Source organism: Rhinopithecus bieti, unplaced genomic scaffold, assembly GCF_001698545.2.
Source record: "Rhinopithecus bieti isolate Rb0 unplaced genomic scaffold, ASM169854v2 scaffold_26298, whole genome shotgun sequence".
Lineage (NCBI taxonomy): Eukaryota > Metazoa > Chordata > Mammalia > Primates > Cercopithecidae > Rhinopithecus > Rhinopithecus bieti.
Genome location: NW_016811735.1, coordinates 672,878 through 699,093, shown reverse-complemented (window position 1 = coordinate 699,093; position 26,216 = coordinate 672,878). Strand labels below are relative to the sequence as shown.

Sequence of the window (26,216 nt, the reverse complement as noted above, 5' to 3'; positions counted from 1 at the left end):
CTAAATTTATCTTTCATAGATTGATGAACTCCCAGAGGGAGCTGTGAAGCCTCCAGCAAACAAGTATCCTATCTTCTTTTTTGGCACCCATGAAACGTAAGTTAGCAAAAATAGTTTCAACAGCTCTAACTTGACTCTGCTATGCTACATTGTTATGGATGATCTCCGACATCTTACATCTCGTTAAAATCATTATAATCAATTATATAAAATTACCACTTAATAATGTATTTTTCTTAATGTAAATAGTTTTCGTGATAGAAGTCTTTATGACTAAAAGCATATCTTTGCTTTTGAGTATCATTTGTGTTTCTGCTTAAATGTTGGTCATCACCCAGAAGTCTCCTCTAGGACACTTTTAAGTCCTAGAGTGGTTTCTATACCACTCCCAGTAATTTCTTGTGTTGCTCTTATATATTTCCCTTCCAGAGAAATTTTTTCCATTCATGTTTCAGAGAACAAAGTTATGTTCTCTCAGGCTCTTTAACCTTGTTGGGCCCTCAAGGAAATATACCACCTTTTTTAGGTTTTCTAACTGTATTTGTTGGTGTACAGACTACACTGATGTAATAAAGGAACCTAGAAATACAATGTCTCAAATAATATAGAAGTTTATTTCTTTTTTCTTTTTTCTTTTCTTTTTTTTTTTTTTTGAGACGGAGTCTCGCTCTGTTGCCTGGACTGGAGTGCAGTGGCCAGATCTCAGCTCACTGCAAGCTCCGCCTCCTGGGTTCACGCCATTCTCCTGCCTCAGCCTCCCGAATAGCTGGGACTACAGGCGCCCGCCACCTCGCCCGACTAGTTTTTTGTGTTTTTTAGTAGAGACGGGGTTTCACCATGTTAGCCAGGATGGTCTCGATCTCCTGACCTCGTGATCCGCCTGTCTTGGCCTCCCAAAGTGCTGGGATTACAGGCTTGAGCCACCGCGCCCGGCAGAAGTTTATTTCTTTCTTTTGAAATAATTCAGAGGTAGGCAGGTAGATTGGGGTGGGTAGACTACTTTGCTCTAGGGACCCGAGCTGCTTCTGTTTTCTTGTCATGTCATTGCGTGCTAAAACAAACAAACCAAAAAAAAACTGGCTCAGCAACACATGTGCATCTTGCAGGCAGTGGGAAGGAGGAAAGAGAAGAGGTGAAGAACAAGTAGTTCCTTGTAAGGAAATGACAAGGAAGTTACATACAGTAGGTCTTCACTTAAGTGGATAGATTCCTGGAAACTGCGACTTTAAAGGAAACATCAGACAGCAGGCTGTCCAACTAACATCTTTTTGTTCAGTGTTGTCACAGTTTCCAAAAACCTATTGACGTTAAGTGTGGACTTACTGTATATCATTTACACTTGCATTCATTCCAGTGACAAGAACTTGGTCATGTGGCCACATCTAGCTACAAGGAAAGCTGAGAAATAGTCTCTAGCTGGGCAACTCTGTACCCTGCTTTATCCAGTATAGGAAAACAGAAGAGCATGAATACTGTGGAATAGTTGGCAATCTTTGACACACGGGGAATGGATGTGGTTATTTACAACAAGAAAAGAAATGGAACAGAAATTGGAAATGTGGAGAAAAGCTAAAAACTGTCACAAAATTTTAAAGTCTTCAAATTCAAGGTCATCACTTATATTCATCTGAATGTTAGTAGAGCCAGCATGAACTTTCTTAGCTTGTTGTCTCTGCCACCCAACATCTTCCTCATTCTTGTCTTGAAAGAGAGTCAGGAGAAGCCTCTCAAGACAATTTTTTTTCATATGAGAAATAATTGTAGTTTCTTTCAGGAAGTTTTATTTACTTTTATATTATTTTTATGTAATAGACATTATGGACTATGCAATTGATCATGTTTTCCTCCTTAGAGAGGTTTCTAGAAAGCTTAGAAATAAGTTTTACCTATAATAAATGCATAGGGCTCTATGATGCGTATTTTTGCGTTTTCCTTATTTCCTCCCTCCCCATTTTGTTTTTGTACCATTGGTTTGATTTTTTTAGAACCCATCTCCACAAGTGATCTGGTTGTACTGTAGTCCATATGTGATTTTTTGCTGGTTTGATCATCCAGAAGCAGATTTAAAATACCTGGGGAGAATGAACTTCAAAAAACCTGTCATAACATTGGTTCTGTTGAACTTAGTTTACTAAGTATTGGGTGTCTGTGAACCTGAGATTATGCTTGCCATAGCAAGTATGAATGTTCACTCTCTCCAAAGGCAGAAATTATGTCAGTGTTTCTTCCTCTTACTTACACAGTGCTTAACACAGTGCCTGGCCCATGGTAGGTGTTTAAAAAATAGCTGTTGATTAAATTAAAATTAGTTAAATGATGCAGGGGAGGTATGTGAAAAGTGATATGAGCTTGACAAGAAGGCTATGTTTGGTTCAGCTAAAGGAGTACCCTAGGCAGGACCAGAATTTTCCTCAGAACATGACTTTGAATCTGTTCTAATTCTGAGATAGGTGACTGGAACCCCAAGTTCTTCCGCTTCGTATAACATAAACCCAGTAGTTTTAGTCTAGACAATTTTCAAGGAATCCTTAACATGGAAAAATATATCATCCTCAGTGCATTTAGCTTTGAAAAAATGTATTTTCTTTTCTACGCTTAAAAAATTTTAAAACATATGCAGTTAACCAATTGAGAGAGGATTTGATTTATACAATCATCTGTAATCCAGAAAAGACAGGGTTGTTTATCAAAAAATTACAGCTTGTTTTAGAATAGTTCATTCAGGCTCCCTCTTGCCAGCAGTAGCTAATATGGCCGGTTGTCAGTTAAAGTCATTCCTGCGGAATGCTAGTAAAAATGTATCATTTATTCATAAAAAGAATGCTTTCTGTTCTCTGTAGCAGGAAGACATCCATCTCATACATCCAAAAGTGGTATCCAAAAGTGGGACAAGATAAAAATAAAGAAGGCAAAATTTGTTAACTCTTTCATCAAAAAATAATGACCATTAGCCCTGACTCTTGTGGCATTATTACAGTATAGGCAGCTGAGTGCAGTGGTTCATGCCTGTAATACCAGCACTTTGGGAGGCCAAGGCGGGAGGATGACTTTAGCTCAGGAGTTCGAGACTAGCCTGGGCAATATAGTGAGATCCTGTCTCTACAAAAAATAACATTAGCCAGGCGTGGTGGCTGTAGTCCTAGCTACTCAAGAGGCTGAGGTGGGAGGATCACTTGAGCCTGGAAGCCAAAGCTACAGTGAGAGACCCTTTCTCCCCTGCCCAAAAAAATAAGTATGGGCAAGCTCTGGTTAGCATCAAGTAGCTGATGTGAATACGAGGCAACTTAGCCCACAGTTATTTCTTAAGCATAGTGTCAAAGACTGGGGAAGGTCAAAAGATAGAGTCTAATAATTCATGACAAATTCCTCTAAAAGTGAAGTTGCCATACACAAAGTCCATTTATTGTGTTCAGTTTATCAAGCAAGACTTTGACTTTTTTTATTAAGATGTCCAGTAATGTAATAAATTATTTCTGGGTTCAATGAGGTGGAATCATGCTGACTGAGCAATGAAAGGTGAATAATAAGGAAAAGTTTGGTGCTGCTTAAACCGCTCTGGGGTCAGCAAGCTTACCCAGGTGTTTTAATGAACTTGAAGTTTTTGATCAGCTGGACAATGCGAGGGATAAACACTGAGACCCAGGCAGAAAATGGAATTTACAGAGATCAATAGTAAACTGTTAACCTCTCGTCTGAAAGCTTTCAGTATCTTCTCTTTACTGATAATTTCCAAATTTACATCTCTGGCTTACACCTTTCCCCTCTACTCCAGAGTCCTCTCACCAACTGCCTGACATCTTCACTTGGATGTCTAAACTGGATTTTAAATTTAACATTCAAAACTGAGTTTTTTGCCCCCAAATATTGTTTCCCCCCAAAAATATTTCAATTTTGGTAAATACCAACTCCGTCTTATTTCTCAGTCTAAAACCTTGGAGATGGCCGGGCGCGGTGGCTCATGGCTGTAATGCCAGCACGTTGGGAGGCCGAGGTGGGCAGATCACGAGGTCAGGAGATCAAAACCATCCTGGCCAACATGGTGAAACCCTGTCTCTACTAAAATACAAAAATTAGCTGGGCATGGTGGCGCATGCCTGTAATCCCAGCTACTCAGGAGGGTGAGGCAGAAGAATCGCTTGAACCAGGGAGTCCGAGGTTGCAGTGAGCCGAGATCGCGCCACTGCACTCCAGCCTGGCGACAAAGTGAGACTCCGTCTCAAAAAAAAAACAAAAACAAAAACAAAAGCAAAAAAACCTTGGAGATATCCTCAACTCCTCCACCCTTTCTCACATATGCCAGCCCATCAACAAATCTTGATGCTCTTTCTTGAGAATGAATTCAGGATCTGACCACTTCTTACCAACAGTACTGTTTACACCCTGGTTCAAGTCACCATCATTACTTAAGAAGCCTTCTAATTAGTCTCCCTGCTTCTACTGTAGCAACTAAGTCTTCAGTCTGTTTTCAGTACAGCAGCCAAAGTTATCCTATTAAAAACATAAATTGCCACTTCTCTTCTCAAAACCTTTAATGGCTTCCCATCTCACTCAAAGCCTTTATATTGGCCCTCAAGGCCCTAAATAATCTGTGCCCCCACTCTGTTAACCTCTCTCACACTGGTCGTCCAGAAATGAGTGTGTCACTCATTTCACTCTGGCCACACCGACCTCTTCTGTTTCTCAAACTTATGAGGCACTCTTCCTCTCCCACCTCAGGGACTTTGTACTTGCTCTTTCTTCAACCTGTTCTTTTCTTCTCCAGGTAACTGCATGAGTTGTTCCTTCACTTTCTGTGTTCTGTACTTAGCTATTCCCTTTGCCTTCCTTGATCTGTATATCTATAATAATAAAATCCACCTCCTATTCTTCCCATCCTTCTCTGTTTTTTTTTTTTTTTAGCACACATACTATATATTTTATTTATCTTTCTATTGTCCAAGCCCCCACCCCTGCCACTATAACATAAGCTCCAAGAAAACAGAGATGTTTGTCTCTTTGTTCCCTGTGGCTCCTCTGGAATAGTGCCTGACATATTGTATTAACAAATGTTCAATCAGTGTTGTTGAATGAAGGAATATGTGAATCTCAGTTTGAAAAGTAAGCTCTAGGGGTGTCAGCCAGAACTGTGGCCCAAAGACTCTGATTTGAATGCTCAGATCTGTTAGACTCAGAATTTGTTCTAATTTCTTTTTTTTTTATCTTGGTTATGATTGATTTAGGATATGGTTTAAATGGGGTAAGAGTCTATCTGCTTTGTCACTTCTAATTTTTTTCTTACTTAGTGCCTCATTAAACACTAACATGATTTTTTAATTTATAGAAATAATAGGCCAGGCACGGTGGCTCATGCCTGTAATCCCAGCACTTTGGGAGGCCAAGGCGGGCAGATCACCTGAAGTCACGAGTTCAACACCAGCCTGACCAATGTGGCAAAACCGCGTCTCTACTAAAAATACAAAATTAGTCAGGTGTGGTGGAGCATGCCTGTAATCCCAGACTTGGAAGGCTGAGGCAGGAAAATCACTTGAACCCGGGAGATGGAGGTTGCAATGAGCTGAGATCACAGCATTGCACTCCAGCCTGGGCAACAAGAGCAAAACTCCATTTCAAAAAAAAAGAAAGAAATAATAGTGAATAAATATACTACCGTGATACAGTAGTACCCCCTTTATCTGTAGGGGATACATTCCAAGACCTCCATTGGATGCCTAAAACCATGGATAGTGTGAACCCTATATAGACTATGATTTTTCCATCTGATAACAGAGATAGCTACTAAGTAACTACTGGGCAGGTAGTGCAAATATGATGGATATGCTGGACAAAGAGATGATTCATGTCCCAGGTGGGATGGAGTGGGTGTGAGATTTTATCGCACTACTCGGGTGTAATATTTAAAACTTAAGAATTGCTTATTTTCCATTGACTATATTTGGACCACAGTTGACCATGGGTAACTAAAACCACAGAAGGCAAAACCACAGTTAAGTGGGGAAGTACTATATAGAGAGTTAAAATCTTTTTTTCATTCTAGTATTTATATTTTTATTGTGAATTTCATAAAACCCTTACCTATGGTAACATTAACATAGATAAATCTTAGTTTAAGATGATGATTTAAGTTGCCAAAGTAGACATATATAATTCTACTTATGTAACTAAAAATTGGTTTTTAAATGAAGATATTGATAATTTAAAATCAAAGTAGCACAATCCAGGTGGCTGTATGCTTAGCTATCCATTTTTTCTGCCTTGAAGTATGTGTCTAAAACACCTTGTAGTATGTGCCTAACTTGAAGGGTTTATATGTACTTTACATTTGTTTGCTATAATATGCTCTGACATCTTCATTGATACTGATAATTAAAATATCTTACCTTTGAAGGTCAGTGTGTCAATTATATTTCTAATATATCTCTGCAGTGCATTTCTAGGTCCCAAAGACCTTTTTCCATATAAGGAGTACAAAGACAAGTTTGGAAAGTCAAACAAACGGAAAGGATTTAATGAAGGATTGTGGGAAATAGAAAATAACCCAGGAGTAAAGTTTACTGGATACCAGGTAATGGTTTACTTCGTTGTCACTTGCTCTATCTCATTTCTTTGGTTTTAATACTTTTTCAGATCTTTCTTACATGTCCTTTCTACTAATAGTAGTTACCTTGAAGTCAGAATTCTTTTTGACTCCAATAGCATTTTGGATTAAATGTAATTCTTAATTAGAAGGGTTCGAATCAAGTGTCCATTGGAAAATTCAGTTTGACAGCCCTTTGTTTTTCACAGTCTTCCAAGTAAGTGGAACCCTTTCAAATTAAAACAGAGTAGTTATTTTCAGTGTTTGTTCTTTGCTATTTTTTCAAAAATGTAATGAGCTAATATTTTATTATTTCTTAGGCAATTCAGCAACAGAGCTCTTCAGAAACTGAGGGAGAAGGTGGAAATACTGCAGATGCAAGCAGTGAGGAAGAAGGTGATAGAGTAGAAGAAGATGGAAAAGGCAAAAGAAAGAATGAAAAAGCAGGCTCAAAACGGAAAAAGTCATATACTTCAAAGGTTACTAAGAAGCTTCCCGTTGTTATTAATGTTACATGCATATTCATTAAGCAGTTTTAGATTATTTTCCATGTGTTTATTGGGTACATAGAAATATACTAAATTCTATGGAGCCTCTGCCTTTAGAGACAAAATACAGCAGAGGGAAGTCAGGTAACCTTAGATATTAGAGCAATCTGACTATTGACTCTTTAGGGCTGATTTGGCCCTGAAAATACCACCTTTTTAGTTGGAGGGGGACTGTTCTTTAGTTAAGGATGTATGAGTAGCTTTGCCTCCTACAATAACCTCCGGACAAGCTCTAAAGAATTGAGAAATGTAGGAGACACAATATAATTCAAGACTATGTCTATGTACTATATGTGTAAATGTATCACATGAAACTTAACTATAGAGTTCTAAGAAATGCATCATTAGGCAATTTTGTCATTGTGCAAACAACATAGAGTATACTTACACAAACCTAGGTGGTTCAGCCTATCACACATCTAGGCTTTGTCTATGTGGTCTGTCACTGACCAAAACATTACTGTGTGACATGACTAAAAAGATATATTTTTACTTGTCATTCTGCTTCAAAGAATGTGCTTTGGCTCTTTATTTATTCAGTTCTTTTATTTCCTGATCACCTAGTCTATTCCAGACACCAGACTAGGTATACAGTGGTGAGCAACTCCATTCTTGCCTTCACATAAATTATAGTACAATAGAGAGTGGGGGTAGCACACAGTGATCGTGATCATGTAAATAATAAATTGTGAAAGGGTGTGAAGGAATTCAGTGGGAGCAGGGGGACCTAAAATAGGTCCCCTATTTTAGATAGGGTGACCAGGGCTTTCTGAAAACGTGTAGTTTATGCTGAGACCTGAAAGAAGAGAGTGGGAGAAGAAGCCATATATGGCAGAGGGAAAGGAATGTAGCAGCAAAGCTCTGAGGCAGGGAAGAGTTTAGCATGTTTTTCCTGTATTGAAAGAAGGTGTGGCTGGAAAATCATGACCAAGGGGGAAAGACTGGCAAAGGCCTAATAATGCAGACTTTTAGGCTGTAATGAGAAATTTGGATTTTATTCCAAATCTAACAATACTTGAAGGTTTTAAACAGAGGAATGACATGATCCTAGATTTACAAATTGAAAGTCTAGGTTTTTTCATACGGTAATTCAGAAATACAATTGAAAAAACTCTGAGATTGTGAAAATTATTCACCTTTTAGAAACTGAAAGCAAGATAAATGGATCCTTGAGGACCAGAGATTGGTACAGGTTTCACTATAATTGGTCTGTCACATAACTGAATACCTGGATAAATTACTTCTATTTAAATTCTGGTATTTAATGGGTGAATATCCTTAGGAAACTCTAAAAACAAGTACCTAGAGTTTATTAGACTACCAGCATTTTATTTTGGCAGTATATAAAATCTTACCCAACTACCCAACTGGCATACAGGCAGAATTGTGTGAATGCAGCATTATTTCCTGTGTACCTAATGAAAAACATATGTGATTGCCTTGGATGGGGATAAAGTTTGCAAATGACAACAAAGTAATTAGAATTTTCCTTGTCAGACTTTATCTTCCATTGCAATTATTTTTTAAGCTGAATTTCTTTTAGAATTTTGAACTTCATTTAAACACCTACTTGAATTGATTTTACTTAATTTACGATTGCCTGCTGAGCTTCCACCTAATGTGTTGTGCAACCCTAAATTATTTAAGCTACCTAATGTTGCCTAGGCATTTAATAGTGTGGATATGTGGCTTTTAAATGCCATTATTTTATTGCTTGTTAGAAAGACCAGAAGTAATGGGGCTCCACCTGGGTGGACTTAAAATTTAAAGCAGAGAAAGGGTAAAGACACACTTAGCTTACTAATGTTTGTCTATTTTAAATTAAGGGATCATTTCCTTTGCTTTCCTTGAAGATTACAACTTCATGATCATTTAATAGCCTTTTGGCTGGGCACAGTGGCTCATACCTGTAATCCCAACACTTTGAGTGGCTGAGACAAGTAGCTCTCTTGAGCCCAGGAGTTTGAGACCAGCCTGGGCAATATAGTGAGACCTCATCTCCACAAATAATAAACAAAATTAGCCGAGAGTGATTGCTCACACCTGTAGTCCAGCTACTTGGGAGGCTGAGGTGGAAGGATTGCATGAGTCCAGGAGGTCCAGGCGAGTAGTCAGCCATGATCATGCCAATGCCCTCCAGCCTGGGAAACAGAGTGAGACCCTGTCGCAAAAGGAGAAAAGAAGAATAGCTTTTTATTTTTAATATCAATGAAATAACCTAGCATAATGGTTCTCAAACTGTTACATGTTTTAGAATTACATGGAAGGCTTATAAAGACAAGCTTACATTGTTTGACAAGCTTGCCACTTTTAATAGTTATACTATATTTTTTAGGAGAACAAAAAGTTTTTCACTTTTACTATCATTCTTGATCTTAACTGGAAACACTCCACATTTGTATCATTAAATCCCTGTTTTCCCTTCTTGTAAAAAGTAAAAATCACCACATTTTAACGTGATGACATTTAGGCTTGGTTGGTAGTTTCAGTTAAGTAAAATAGAAACATTGTTGAACCCCATCCCCAGAATTTCTGTTTCAGAAGGTCTAGGGCGGGGTCTAGGAATCAAATTTCCGGGTGAGGCTGATCCTGCTATCTGGGAACCACATTTAGAGAACCACTCAGCATAACTTCATTGTTCACTTTGGCTTCCCAATTGCTTCCTTTTTAAAAAACAAATACGGTGGCCGGGCGCGGTGGCTCAAGCCTGTAATCCCAGAACTTTGGAGGGCCGAGACGGGCGGATCACGAGGTCAGGAGATCGAGACCATTCCTGCCTAACCCGGTGAAACTCCATCTCTACTAAAAAATACAAAACGCTAGCCGGGCGAGGTGGCGGGCGCCTGTAGTCCCAGCTACTCGGGAGGCTGAGGCAGGAGAATGGCGTAAACCAGGGAGGCGGAGCTTGCAGTGAGCTGAGATCCGGCCACTGCACTTCAGCCTGGGAGATGGAGCGAGACTCTTGTCTCAAAAAAAAAAAAACAAATACGGTGATTTTTTTTTTTTTGAGACAGTGTCTTGCTCTGTCACCCAGGCTGGAGTGCAGTGGTGCAATCTCAGCTCACTGAAACTTCTGCCCGCTGGGCTCAAGCTACCCTCCCACCTCAGCCTCCCCAGTAGCTGGGACCACAGTCGTGCACCAGCCACCACACACAGCTTTTTTTTTTTTTTTTTTTTTTTTTTCATTTTAGTAGAGACCAGATTTTTATCTTGTTGCACAGGCTGGTCTCAAACTCCTGAGCTCAAACAGTCTGCCTGCCTCAACCTCCCAGAGTGCTGGGATTACAGGTGTGAGCCACTGTGCCCAGCCAGTTTTTCTTTATGTCTATTACTTAGAGTTGAATAGTCTTCCTTTGCATGGAAAATTAGTGGCTCACAAACTTTTTTTTACTACATTCCAGTTGGGTAGAAGGAAAGGCCCCACACCTGTCTCCTCTACCTCACCTAATTTCAGTTTTCTAAGGAAAACGCTCAGTAATCATAATGAAAAGTCATACTGTAGCAGATTTGAGGGAGATTATATGTCTTCTCTCTTTAGCAGTAAGGCTATGGATTATTCATATTTGAGTCATAACAGATACTGGAGAATTATAGGTCAAAAATATTTTGTGTACAAATTATTTACTATATACAGTAGGACTAATGAGAGCCTCACAACAAACTGAACTGGCGTTGATAAACCACTAGTAATTTTAGTTAAAAAAAAAACAAAGGTAGCGAAAATCAAACACACAACCAATTTAAGACCACACTGATGAAACAGAGTCCTTCTCCAAAATTACAGGAGTTTCAGTAATCTGAAAAACTTTTCAAGGTTACCGAATAGAGCTTGGCGGCCAGATTTCTTCACAGAATACTGAATGTTGTGACTCATTAATAAAACTTCAGTAATGCGCTAATTCTGTTCTGTATATCTCAAATACGTGCCAAATTGTAATACTTATAAACTAATTTATAAGGTTACTCATAAAGATCCTTTATGAGCATTATAAATTTTAGGGAGTTGTTCATTATTATAAGAACTGCTGGGGGCCGGGCACGGTGGCTCACGCCTGTAATCCCAGCACTTTGGGAGGCCGAGGCGGGCAGATCACGAGGTCAGGAGATGGAGACCATCCTGGCTAACACAGTGAAACCCCGTCTCTACTAAAAATACAAAAAACTTAGCCAGGCATGGTGGCGGGTGCCTGTAGTCCCAGCTACTCAGGAGGCTGAGGCAGGAGAATGTCGTGAACCTGGGAGGTGGAGCTTGCAGTAAGCCGAGACAGCGCCACTGCACTCCAGCCTGGGCAACAGAGTGAGACTAATTCTCAAAAAAAAGAACTGCCTGTGGAGGACTATTATTTGAAAACTACTATATAAAGCAGTTGCTACATTTTAACAATTATACTATAAGGAGAAAGCGTTTCACTTTTACTGTTGTCATTCTTGGTCTTCACTTGAAATACTCCACATTTGTATTATTAAATCCCTGTTTCCCTTCATGTAAAAAGTAAAAATCACATTTTAAACTGACATTTTGGGCTTGGCTGGTAGTTTCAGTTAAGTAAAATAGAAACAGTTTAATTATATATTCTGCCACACAGCTAGATGATGTTTTCTCTTTTTTTGTTTTTTGTTTTTTTGAAATAGTCTCACTGTGTCACCCAGGCTTGAGTGTAGTGAGGCAATCTCCACTCACTGCAACCTCCACCTCCCAGGTTCAAGTGATTCTCCTGCCTCAGCCTCCCAAGAAGCTGGGATTACAGGCTGCCCACCACCACACCCAGCTAATTTTGTATTTTTAGTAGAGACGGGGTTTCACCAATGTTGGCCAGGATGGTCTGAAACTCCTGACCTCAGATGATCTGCTCACCTCGGCTTCCCAAAGTGCTGAGATGAAAGGCGTGAGCCACCGTGCCTGACTCCAGTTAATTTTTGTAGTTTTAGTAGAGGCAGGGTTTTGCCATGTTGGCCAGGCTGATCTCGAATTCCTGACCTTAGGTGATCCACCCACCTCGGCCTCCCAAAGTGCTGGGTTTACAGGCATGAGCCACCATGTTTTCTCTTTGAAAATTGCATTTAAAAAAATTGATTATCTGAAGAAGCTTCAGTTTGCTCATTCGTTTCTGGAAGACCAAAAGTAACTTGGCAAAATCAGTTTTGCCTTACCTCTTACTTACAATGTGCCTGAAGATTCTTAAAATGTCTCAAAGAGGAAGTGTAGAAAAACACTATATTTTACTTTCTTAAGGTGCATAATTGGGGCCAGCTTTCTATAATTTTAATGCTATGCTGCCAAGCAACTCTTGAGGCAAACTAATTGTATTTTCATCTTCCTCTAGAGTTCATCTTGTTTTCGAATGCAAAATGACGAGGAGAAAGGACTGGTTCACCATTATAGCCTTGAGTTCTTAAATAACTCTCCATAATTGAAAAGAATAGTTCATATCATTTTTTTTTTTTTTTTTTTTAAAATGATTCTGGGTATCCCACTTGCCAAACAACTTCAAGAGGTGTTCAGCATGAATATCTGTATATTCTCTTGGATAGTTCACCTCACTTCTTTCAGTTTCCACTACTATAAAATGATGGGGAGGATAAGGTGACCTTTAGGGTACCTTCCAGTTCTGTAGCCTTCTTAAGGTGATGTCCTTCCAGCTGTATTTATTCATTGACAGTATTCTGGGTACATTAATCTTCATTTTCTGCTTTTAATGTCACATTGCTGGAAATAACTAAGAAGTCATCTAGCCCACTTCTGCTTCCTTTCCAGCTAGTTAAACTGAGGCACAATGAGGTGAAATGATTTGTCCAGTGTCACCTAGCTGAGCCTCGGCATACTGCATGTTGTGTCAGTATATCCTCTATCAACCACTAAGACTAGATGCAAGTCAGCTATTTCTGCATCTCTTGTACATTTGGATTTCTGTGTTTGACTATAATATTTAACTTATCTGAACATTTAGAAATCCTCTAAACAGTCCCGGAAATCTCCAGGAGATGAAGATGACAAAGACTGCAAAGAAGAGGAAAACAAAAGCAGCTCTGAGGGTGGAGATGCGGGCAATGACACAAGAAACACAACTTCAGACTTGCAGAAAACGAGTGAAGGGGTAAGGTTTCTCTTACCTTCTATTAGAAGACATTTTGCTTCAGATTCAGCATCCATATGTCAACATTAGTAAACATTGTGTTAATAAATGGAGAAGTGTTCTCAGCCTATTATATGCATCCACTCAGCTCTTTAGTATAATCAATTTAATTCTTAGAGTCTGAGAACAGAAGAGCCAAGTAAGAATTACACCTGCCTGTCAATTTGGAACTCTATGAACAGGTCTATTATTCTTTATACTAATTTTTAGCAACTTTAGAGTCTTTTTAAAGTACAATGTGAAATACTGAAATTATGAAATGCCACCTCAAAATTCAGCAGTTGTATTTCTTTTATCACAAAATCAATGGCATGTTCAAAATAGAGTATTACGTACTGCTGCTTCTTTCCCAGAAGCAATGTGTAATTCAGTGTACCCATGAGGACTTTAAAAATGCAAACAATGTTTGAATATTGATATTTAAAATACCCCTAGGAACAAATTTGTCTACGTTGACTCTTCATAACTTTTGTTAACCTTTGTTAACTTCAAAGCACAGGTAAGTCCACCTTTGGAAAAAACTGTTAGTGAAGGCAAATTTTGCCCCCATTGCATTTTATCCTCTGTGAAGACTGGTTAGACAATGTTAAATCATTTAAAAATAATGACCTAAGAAATTTATCTGGTTTCAGCTGAGTTCTTGCCTATTCATATCAGTCCTGTTTACCTCTCAACTCTTTTCTTCCTTCATCCCAGTTATCTATAATTACTCCCAAAGTATTATGATTCTGATTGTCCTCTTATTCCTCTCACCCAGGTCAGCCCTACTCTGTCCTCTGCTTATCTTCATCCTCTTGACTTTTCTCTAATAAGTAGTCCTCTATCACTGCTTTTGCCAGCAGCCTTCCCAGGGACATATACCTGCTAACAGTCACTGAGAACTTGAACACCTGGCTCACTTGATTTTCTCTTTATTCCACCTGCTACTCCTGTATGTCAGGTAGCTTCAATATGCAAATAGCAACAATTCCAACAATTTCTCTTCCCTTTACCACCAAACTTATTTCTAGATGCACTTCTCATGACAAAGGAAGAGTTGTCCTACCCCCTTAATACAAGGAGTGTGGTCAGTGAACCAGTAGCATCAACATTATGTGGGAGCTTGTAGAAATGCAGAATCTCAGACCTGCCCCAGACTCCAGATTCTGAATCAGAATCTGCATTTTAACTCAACCCCAAGTAATTCATATGCACATGAAAGTCTGAGAAGCACTAATTTACATCTGTCTATTGTCATGGTTCAGAATATTATCTCCTCCTATTTTCTCCAAAGCACACCCAGTCATTTGTCCCCTTCTTCTGTACTACATCTTCTTTTCCACTGGCTCCTTCCCCTCTGCCTATAAACGGCCGAAGGTCTCCCTTAATCTTGACAATACCTCCCTTCAATCTTATATTCTACCCTTTTCATGTTTCCCTTCATCTCTAAACTTCGTAAAAAGAATGATCTTTTCTCCCAGTCTCCATTTCCTCTCCTCCTCCTCATGACTTAACCCATTGCACTCTTATTTCTTCTTTGACCACTTCATTGAAATTGCTCTTGTAAAGGTTCCTAGTGATCCTCTTCTTGCCCAATCCAATGTCTCATTTAGTCTTCATTTTCACCTCTGCAAAATTTAATTCCATTAGACATTTCTCCTCCTGACTTTTCTTCCAGGTTACCAATCTCTTCTGCTTCCTCTCCCTGTTCCTTCTTAGTCTCTTTCTAGAGCTCCTTTCTTCAGTCTGACTTGGCACACTTCTACTCCACAACTTCTTGTGTTCATCTTATCCATTCACATGATTTCAACTTTACTGATGACATTTTCATTCTGTATATCCTATGCATTGTAGATTCATTGTTCTAACCACTAATAAAACCATTTCTTTTTGAAAGCACCTTAGAACATAATAGCTGCTACTAGCTAGCACCAGTAACCTGCGTGGCACATATTGTGCGTGCTCTGCATGCATTATCTCATTTAATCTTCACACAAACTTCAGGAGGTAGGTGCAGGTATTGCTTTTGCTTTTTAGTTGGAGAAACTGAGGCTGAAAGAATTGGCCTAGGATCACACAGCTAGTAAGAGCTTAAGTGGGAAGCAAGAGCCTATTTTTAATGATATATTTGTTATATACTAAATAATATATATAAATATAAGGTTATAAAGCTATAAAGTGACCCTACCGCTGAACCTAAAAACTAGAACATCACAATTAACTTGTATATATTTACGTATTCTTTCCAGTCCCTCTTCCTACCCAGAGATGAGCACTAATGTTGTATTATTTCCTTTTCTTTTTAAAATGTTAGCCCATATGTAACATACAGGTGTATACTTAACAGTGTATTGTTTAATTTTGCTTATTTTAGCTTTTAAAACGACACTCACTCAGCACTGTTTTCCTAAGATTCCTTCATGTGGTTATGTGTAGCAGTAGTCTATTTATTTTGACTACTGTATTCAGTTTTGTGGGTATACCACAACTTATTTATCCAGTCTCTTGGGTTGTTTCCAGCTTTTTGCAATTTTTTTTCTTTTTTCAAAATGGAGTCTTGCTCTGTTGCCCAGGCTGGAGTGCAGTGGCGCTATCTTGGCTTACTGCAAACTCTGCCTCCCAGGTTCACGCCATTCTCCTGCCTCAGCCTCCCGAGTAGCTGGGACTACAGGTGCCCACCACCACGCCCGGCTAATATTTTGTATTTTAGTAGAGACGGGGTTTCACCATGTTAGCCAGGATGGTCTCCATCTCCTGACCTCGTGATCTGCCCACCTCGGCCTCCCAAAGTGCTGGGATTACAGGCGTGAGCCACCATGCCCGGCCCCCAGCAGTTCTTATAATAATGAACAACTCCCTAAAATGTATAATGCTCATAAAGGATCTTTATGAGTAACCTTATAAATTAGTTGTAAGTATTACAATTTGGCTTTTTGCAATTATTACGAACTGTGTGACTCTGAGCATTCTCATGCCTGTCTCCTAGTATACATGTACATGAGTTTATTTAGCATATGTAACTAGAATTGAAAATACTGACTTGTGAGTTTATGGATTTTAACTTTATAAGATAATGCCAAATTATTTTCCTTAGTAGTTGGACATTCTCACCAGAGGTATAGAAGAGTTCCCTGTGATTAACTTGGCATAGTCAGGCTTTTTAATTCTTGCCAATATAGTGAGTATAAAATGGTCATTGTAGTGTTAAGTTATAATTCCCTGATTAATGATAAGGTTGAGCTGCCTTTCATGTTTATTGATCACCTATGTTTTCTCTTCTGTACAGTGCTTGTTTTGGGTTTTGCCCATTTTCCTACTGGATTTCATTTCTTACTGATTTGTAGGACTTCTCTACATATTCTGGCTTCTAACTAACATGGATCATCACATTTCTTGCTGATATCCTCTCCAAGTTTATGGCTTGTCTATTCAATTTCTTTATGATTTTTTAGTGAACTGACTTTTTAAATTTTATTGTAGTCAACTTTATCAAACTTTCCTTTTTATGGCTAGCATTTTTCTGTCTTGTTTAAGCATAACGACTTGAACCAGCACCATTTATTGCATAGTCCTTCCTTTTCTCTCTGATCTGCAGTGCATCTGTCATAAATTCATAGGTCTCTCTCTAGGTTCTCTATTCTGTTCCATTGGTCAATACCACACTCTCTTAATTATAGTAGCTTTATAATGAGTCCTGATATCATGTAGGGCTAATTGCCTACTTTTAGTTTTCAAATATTTAATAGTCATGATCTGGGTTAGAAGTTCAAGGAAGGTCTTTTTTTCTTGATGGGAGAATTTACATATGCTAGTAAGAGTGATCCAAGTCAGAAATGATCACAAAATGATAACGTAAGAAAGAATTGCTGAAGCAGTGTCCTTTAGAAAGCAAGAAGGTAGGGCCAGGCGCAGTGGCTCACACCTGTAATCCCAGCGCTTTAGGAGACCAAGGCGGATGGATCATGAGTTCAAGAGATCGAGACCATCCTGGCCAACATGGTGAAAATACACCATACTAAAAATACAAAAATTGGCTGGGTGTGGTGGTGCGCTCCTGTAGTCCCAACTACTCGGGAGGCTGAGGCACTAGAGTCGCTTGAACCCGGGAAGTAGAGGTTGCAGTGAGCCGAGGTTATGTCACTGCACTCCAGCCTGGCAACAGAGCGAGACTCTGTCTCAAAAAAAAAGAAAGAAAGAAAGAAGGTATAAGATCTGGTGCACATCTGGAGGGGTTACCTTGGTTCATCCATTAAATTGGAAGGAAAGGCAGAGTATTTGGGCACAGATACAGGTAAGTAGATACTTGGGGTGAAAGCTTGTAGAAATTCTTACCTGATTGCTTCTATTTTCTTACGGAACAAGGTTAGCATTTGAGGCTGAGAATAGGAAAAAATGTTGGAAGATTCAAGAGGAGGAAAAGGTACAAAATAGTCATTTAGAAGAATAAGAGAATGAATGAACTTGGGAAATGAAGTTGAATTGCCAGGCAATACTAAAGGCTTGCTTGAGGCCATTGGTCTTGAATATGAAGAGAGAGCAGTCACAATGGCTGTGTTTTTCTCCAGGCATATTCAATTATGCAGTCACAGAGAGGACAGATAATTGAATTTAACTAGAATTAAGGTTTTCCCAGAGAGTAGGGTAAAGAGGATTAGAAGCCAGGTAATCAAGGATGTATACAAGGATTATAACAATGGACCATGGAATCCAACGTGTGTTAAGAGGAAAGATGTAAATGAGGAAGGGGTAGAGTCAACAAATTTTAAGTATGACCTGGAAATATAAATGGTGATAGAAGAGTGAGGTATTTGAATAGTATCGTGGAAAGGTTGCAGTAGTTGCCGATGACAGTGCAGGTGCTACTAGTATTTCCAGTGGGACACTTAATTCTTCGTTGTACGAGCACTATCTACATCACAAGACATTTAGTATCCGTGACCCCCGTGCATTAAATGCCAGTAGAACCCCAGATTTCTTAATAATAACCTAAAATGCCTACATAATTTTACTTTCAAAACAGTGGCTTACGACAGTATTTCCAGTTACTCCCAGTGGTTGTGAATCACTTGTCTTCAGAAAGAACCATGGACTCTGGGAGGCTGAGGTGGGCAGACCACCTGAGGTCAGGAGTTTGAGACCAGCCTGGCCAATATGGTGAAACCCTGTCTCTACTAAAAATGCAAAAATTAGCTGGGCATGGTGGTACACACCTGTAGTCCCAGGTACTTGGGAGGCTGAGACATGAAAATCGCTTGAGTCTAGGAGGCAGAGGTTGCAGTGAGCCAAGATCGAGCCACTGCACTCCAACCTGGGCCACAGAGTGAGACTCCATTTCAAAAAAAAAAGAAAGAAAGAAGAAGAAAGGGGGAGAGAGAGGAAAAAAAAGAGAAAGAACAAACCATGGGAGCGAGTGACTGAGGTAGGGGTAGGGTCTTAGAAGACAGGATCTTTGGCAGAGAGGACACCAAGGAACTGAGATACTTAGATAATTAGAAATTGTAAGTCCCAATTTACCGATACTGCACGATTCTCAGATTTTCCCCTCCACTGACTGCCAGGCAATCGTCAGCACCAGACAAGGCTGCCCACCACTAGTATCTTTCACTGCAGCCCTCCTGGGCTCAAGCAATTCTCCCGCCTCAGCCCTAGTTGGGACTACAGGTGGATGCCATAGCTGTGTGGTAGTCTTATGATTTGGGGACCTGAATCCAGCTCCAGGGGTGTGGAGAACCTGAATGGTGTGAGCCAGTTCTAATTCTCTTGTATCAGTAGTTGGTTTAGGGATCGGTAGCCTTCTGATATAGTCTCCAATGATTCCTGCCTCCAGTATCTCTACATCACATTCTTGTGTAATCGTTGCCCCTTGAGTGGCATGAGGGATGATAGCTACAATGTTTACCCTATTTACCATGTGGCCATGCCTTTATTCTTCTGACCCTGAACCAGTTCTTTCTACAATATAGTGTCTGCCCCCTTATATCTCCTCAGTGCCCCACAAGATCTAACTGAGATGTTAGAAAGATAATCTATGTGGATGTTGCAATCACAGGAATTATGATGAATGACAGAGGGCCAGAAGTGAAATCTTTAAAGAGTAAGGAGAATAATCCAGGGAGACTATAGATGATTGCAGTAAGGAGGGGAGTAGCTTACACTGAGATTCAAAACTGGGAGGCTTTTATTTTCAGGAAATGTGGGGCACAACGGAGAGAACGAATAGCTTATAAATAGTAAGGAGGATCAAGAAGGACACCTTCTCCACCTCCAGGGCAAGTAGTAGTACAAGAGCTGTGGGAGAGAACAAAGCTACCATTTGAGAGGGTTAAAGGGAAAGAGGCAGCACTGCCCTTAGAAGAAAACAGGTGTTAGTTAAAACAAGTTGTTGAGTGGAATATCTTGGAAATCCAAATTGGGAATATAGGAGTTTTGCTAATGGCTAACTGTGGTTTTCAGGGGGCCCAGTAGAAGAGATTAAAGAATGGGGTGGGGAGGTTCTGTTAAGAAATAAGGCCATAAAAGGATCTGTGCAAAGCTGACTGAGGATGTATGTCCAGGAAGTGATGGGTGCTCTGGAGCCCATCTTGTAGTATCCAAAGTAAGCGAGGATAAAGGGCATAATAATAAAAAGCCTGATGGTCTCAAAGCATATGATGGGTTTGATGTTACGCGTATTGTTAAGTGAAGGAAAGAAGAGATTTTTATGAGGTTCCCTTTTGCTCCCAGAGGCTCTCTGAGTACTTCTTCCCTCCTGCCACTAGCAGCAGGAGGCAGAAAGGAGCAGGCACCCTTATCTAGAATACTTGGAGTTCCTTTGATTCATATGGATAGAAGGTGGAAGTTACTCATCTGTGGCCAGGAGGACACCATGCACTGATTGGCTTACACCTGCTGTATTAGTTATCTGTTGCCATGTAGCTGAAACCTAGTGACTTAAAGCAGCATTTATTATCTCATCTTTTCAAAACTCATCAAGAGTCCATGCAGGTGCAACTTGCAAAATCCTCTGTCTCTGGGTCTCTTGCAAAAGAAAGTGAGATACCAAAATGCAGTCCAGGTGTCAGCAGGGACTCAAATCATCTTAAGGCTCAACTGGGGATGGATCCTCTTCTAAGATCACTCAAATTGTTCCCGGCAGGATTCAGCTCCTCACAGTTGTTGGACTGGAGGCCTCAGTTCCTCATGAGTTGTTTCCCAGGGGCCTCCTTTGATGCCTTGCCCCACGGATCTCACCATGGGGCAGCTCATAACATGGCAGCTGGCTTCATCAGAGTAAGCAGTAAAGTGTCAGCAAGAGAGAGTGCTGGCAAACAGAAGTCAGTCTTTTGTAACCTAATCTCAGAAGTGATATTTCCATTACTTTTGCTTCATTCTGTTTATTACAAGCAAGTCACTAGGTCCAGCCCACACTCAAGGGGCAGCGATTACACAAGAATGTGATGTAGAGATACTGGAGGCAGGAATCCAACTACTGATACAAGAGGATTAGAACTGGCTCACACCATTCAGGTTCTCCACACCCCTGGAGCTGGATTCAGGTCCCCAAATCATAAGACTACCACACAGCTATGGCATCCACCTGTAGTCCCAACTAGGGCTGAGGCGGGAGAATTGCTTGAGCCCAGGAGGGCTGCAGTGAAAGATACTAGTGGTGGGCAGCCTTGTCTGGTGCTGACGATTGCCTGGCAGTCAGTGGAGGGGAAAATCTGAGAATCGTGCAGTATCGGTAAATTGGGACTTACAATTTCTAATTATTCCAATATATTTACTAGAGATTATTTGGAAAACAGACCCTCAAATGACAATAAAGTGTTAAATCATTAAAAAAAAAAAAAAAAGCTCCACACAATTGGAGGGAGGGACAGAGGATAGAATAAACATTGGGATGATAGCTACAATGTGTACCCTATTTACCATGTGGCCATGCCTTTATTCTTCTGACCCTGAACCAGTTCTTTCTACAATATAGTGTCTGACCCCTTATATCTCCTCAGTGCCCCACAAGATTAAGTCTGAGTTCCTTATTCCATCGTATAATGCCTTTCACAACTGACCCCAGTTTATCTTTGCAGTCTTACCTCTCACCGTTTACTCTCATTTATTCTTGGTCTCAGGACCTCTTTAATACCATTAAAAGTTTGTTTGTTTGTTTGTTTGAGATGGAGTCTCCCTCTGTCGCCCAGGCTGGAGTGCAGTGGCTGGATCTCAGCTCATTGCAAGCTCCACCTCCTGGGTTTACGCCATTCTCCTGCCTTAGCCTCCCGAGTAGCTGGGACTACAGGCGCGCGCCACCTCGCCTGGCTAGTTTTTTGTATTTTTTAGTAGAGACGGGGTTTCACCATGTTAGCCAGGATGGTCTCGATCTCCTGACCTCGTGATCCACCCGTCTCGGCCTCCCAAAGTGCTGGGATTACAGGGTTGAGCCACCCCGCCCAGCTGACTTTTTAGTAATAGCCATTGAGTTGTGTGAGATGGTGTGTCACTGCAGTTTTGACTTGCGTTTCTCTAATGATCAGCGATACTGAGCTTTTCTTCATATGCCTGTTTGTCTAGCACTTTGAATAGCTTTCCCCCATTTAGAAAATATAGAGTCTCTGAATTACTTGGGTCTTCCAAATATTAACCCATTTCAGTATGAAATATTTTAATCACATTTTAATATCACTACCTATCTCATCAGAAAAGTCTTTAAGTATTGGGGCCAAGTTTGGTGGCTCACACCTGTAACCCCAGCACTTTGGTAAACTGAGGCAGGAGGATAGCTTGAGGCCAGGAGTTCAAGGCTGCAGTGAGCTGTGATCACACTGCTACACTCCAGCATGGGCACCAGAGCAAGGCCCTGTCTCTAAAAAAAAAAAAAGTCTTTAAATATTGGAAAACTTTCAGTCATGGAGGATTTGAAATTCTAGTTTTCACTAAACACTCAAATTTTATCATTGGCAAAAAATAGTTGTTTTTCTGGAAGTAATAAGTTACTTATTATAACATGCCAAATTGCTGAGTCTGCATAGCCATATTGAATATCATCATTCCTTCATATCAAAATGTTACTCCTTGAAAAGATCCTTATGGCTTCTATTGCTTCATAGCTTCTGCTAATAGTGTTCTGGGTATCCATCAGCTTTGCTGCCACCCTACAGCCTCTCAGTGTGCCTCACATTTAGATACCTCCAGAGAGAATCTGATTGGATTCTCCAGCCATTATCTAATGTAGGGATGCATGGCAACCAGTGCATAAGGAACCACTTGTGGCTACTTAACTCAGAGCAGAGTTCAGATCTAGGAGACAGTCAGAGTACCATGTCCAGAATGTACACCATGATGAATTAGCAAGATGTAGTTTTCAATACATGGATGCAAAGTGATTATGGTATGAGAATTTTTTAATCTCAGATTTTGTAATTTGCTTTTACAAAGCACCCATTTGACAGCACCTTGTTTAAAGACCAAAAAAAAAAACATGTCCTTAAAACTGTAGTCACATTCTTGGTGCTCCCTTCACTTTGTTTGGGTATTAATACTACTCTGAGATTGCCATGGGACCACCTGTTCCAAAAATATTCTTTGATGTGGATTGAGTAGTTTTTACTGTGAGTGTTCTACCAAGATAAACATAGAATTTATTGCCTTTCACAGTAATAATAAGATAACATTGTTAAAGAAGGTTTCGGCCAGGCATGGCAGCTCATGCCTGTAATCCCAGCACTTTGAGAGGTTGAGCAAGGCGTATCACGAGGTCAGGAGTTCGAGACCAGCCTGACCAACATGGTGAAACCCCATCTCTACTAAAAATACAAAATTAGCCGGGCGTGGTGGCACACACCTGTAATCCCAGCTATTCGGGAGGCTGAGGCAGGAGAATCACTTGAAACGGGGAGGGCTTACTTGCAGTGAGCCGACATCGTGCCATTGTACTCCAGCCTAGGTGACAGAGCAAGACTCTGTCTCAAAAAAAAAGAGACTTCTTTGGTTGACTAACAATTTTTCATTGTTCTAATGGGTGTCTTCCTCCTTCACAAGGGAGGAAGATCCTCCAAAGTTTCTGTGAGTATAATATTATAACTGGTGTTTTTGTTAACAAATAATTAGGAGTCACCAGGCACTCCATTGTTTAAGTTCACAAATTTTAAACATTTTTTTTTTTAAGATTTACTTCCTCATTTTGATAGGGACAGAAGGCTAAAAAGTGTATTTCTGCCATCTTAGGGGGATGGAAGGTTTGGCAACTCTCTCTCCTTTGAAGGTCCTGGAATCATTTATTATAATATATACCATTTAGTATACATGTTGGCTGTCTGAATGAGAACATACCCATGAGCATGCACATGTGCTTACAAACATGTTCATTCATTTAGTAAAATTAAGAATGGAAGCAGGCTGTTTTTAGAAAAAAATATTTGAGGGCTGAGTTCCCTCTTTCATTCATCCATCCCATGAGGGTATTACTAGGGGGTTTAATATATTTGGGTTAATGATGAGGGGAATAAAATAGCATCCTTTTGGGGAAATAGAACCAGACACAATTTAAAGTGGGACCCAAATCGAAACATAATTCTTTTATGAAATGAATGTTTTATTTTCTGTTTGTCACACGGATGCCATCTAAATTTTAAAAGAAATCTAGGCTTCCTCTTATCCTTTATGTTTTTTTTTTAAAGCAAGAAGTCAGAGACTTTGTACATCTTGATTAACTCTTATGTTTGAGCCATGTGTCACAAGTAATTAAATTATAAATATTCTAAAGAGTAATTCGTGCACACTCTAACACTCTAAGGGCTTTTTAAATTTTACACAGCTTATCTTTCTTTCTGAAGAAAGTCTTCACAAAGATAGATTATATCAGTTTCTCCATTGATGATGTATTCCAGCAATAAACATAGTCCTAGAATTGTAGAATGTGCACTGCTGCACTCTGTCCTGACAGACAGTAGACAAAGTTTATAATTTTTTTCTATGGGGCACTAAAAATACCCTAGTATTTCCTTTAACTTTTTGCACTGACGGGTCTAAAGCAAAGCCACAGAAGCTGCTTTTGCTCAGTAAGTATTGTTAATGCTGCAGTGCATATTAAAATTTCAGAAAACCCAATTATATACTGTCTAGGTGTGGATAGCTCTCATTGTTAGTATCCTAAATCATCTAAAGGCTTGTTTTCTTTCTTTTTTTTTTTTTTTACAGACCTAACTACCATAATGAATGCTGCATATTAAGAAAAACCACAAGAAGGTTATATGTTTGGTTGTCTAATATTCTTGGATTTGATATGAACCAACACATAGTCCTTGTTGTCATTGACAGAACCCCAGTTTGTATGTACATTATTCATATTCCTCTGTTGTGTTTTGGGGGGGAAAAGACATTTCAGCCTTTTTTAAAAGTTATTGATTTAATTTCATGTTATTTGGTTGCATGAGGTTGCCCTTAACCACTAAGGATTATCAAGATTTTTGCGCAGACTTATACATGTCTAGGATCCTTTTATCAAGGCAGTTATGATCATCATTTTCCTGCCTTGACCCCACCATCACCAAACACTCAGTTAAATATAAATTAACATTTTTTAGATGACCACTCAACATAATGCTTAAGAATGGAATTTCCTCTCTTTGACAGACCCAGGAATTAATTCCTAAATACATAATGTTGGTATATTGAAGACGAAATTAAAATTGTCCTTCAGTTTTGAGGCCATGTGTAAAGTTTAACCATATTGTAAAATATCTATTCCGTATTAGAAATAGCTAGTTGACAGCTTATACTTCTCAAAATTCATATTGTTACGTACACAAACTAAGTTTCTATATGTGAAGTTAGTGAGTCTTTTTGTGTTACTCCAAAATAAAGGCAATGATTTATTTTTTCCCAGTGCCAATACAATTTTGAGCTAAGCACTCAAGGTGGATACTTCACATTTTAAAGCTGGAATCAGCAACAGCCCTATGGGAAACCAGACAAAACATTGACTTTTAAATGTAGACTTTTAAAATAAACTGTTTTCTTTTGGAACTACAATTAGAATAGTTAATATTCATCCATAAACCATTATTATGTGTACATTATTGTTGCTATTGTGAAAATAGAGAATTTTATTTATTTTTATGCCAGCTTATATTGTGAGAACACATTTAGTCAGTTTGGGTTTTATCAATCCTGTTAATGCTTGTCCTTGGAACATCTTTTGCATATTCAAGGTTTGTAGTTGAAAAGTTTACTGTAAAAAAATCAAAAACAAAAAAATGTATTGTTTTTACAGAATAAATTTATTGGAATGTGTACTGGGAGTAAGATTTGAGGTTGTAAGCAAACTAAGTTAGTGTAATTTGGCTTCATATATGTAATGTGAGGTATTAATGTAATTCATATATTAAAGCAAAAATTGTTCACAGCAAGCTGACAATAGAATCAAGTGCAGGTGAGGGTTTTTTCTTTCTTTTTTTTTTTAAACACTCGCTGGGTTTTAGATTATTTGAAAACACTGTAGGGGATGAAGGGGAGATGACTACATGATTTGCTTACACATGCATATTTACCAGCCCTGTGGACCCTAGATTTTGTAACCTGATATTATCCATGCATTGATTTGTATCCCATTTTCTTTTGGTTTTCTTTGTGAGAGCTAATAAAAACATGAGAAAATGTGAGCAGACCTAAAAGCCTAGGGCCATTAATGATGATGATGATGATGGCAGCTAAGGGTATGAAAGCACCAGTCCATTTATCATTCCAGGGCACAGTGAGGAGGTGGCTGTTGGTATTTTTGGTGTGTTTCTTTCATTTAGTAAATACTGATTTTCTCTAATATATTCAACATACAATCCCAAACATGGAAAGTTCATAAAAAGATAGTAGGGATGTCAGTCTAATACTTTTCTTTAAAAGATACTTTTAATTTTGAATATTTGAATGTATTTTTAAATTAATGAAATTTAATTAATTCATCAACAGGCCTCTTCATTGCTCACACTGAAACATAAGGGGAATGTA

The 26,216-nt window shown here is 39.3% G+C and overlaps 1 long non-coding RNA gene across 1 annotated transcript; it reads left to right on the top strand.

The window, feature by feature from the left end:
- On the top strand, positions 1-25,878 carry LOC108543991 (uncharacterized). The gene is made up of 5 exons (XR_001889719.1): positions 1-96; positions 6,424-6,562; positions 6,895-7,053; positions 13,071-13,217; positions 24,411-25,878. It is a non-coding gene; the product is annotated as an uncharacterized LOC108543991 (long non-coding RNA).
- Positions 25,879-26,216: the final 338 nt, after the last annotated feature.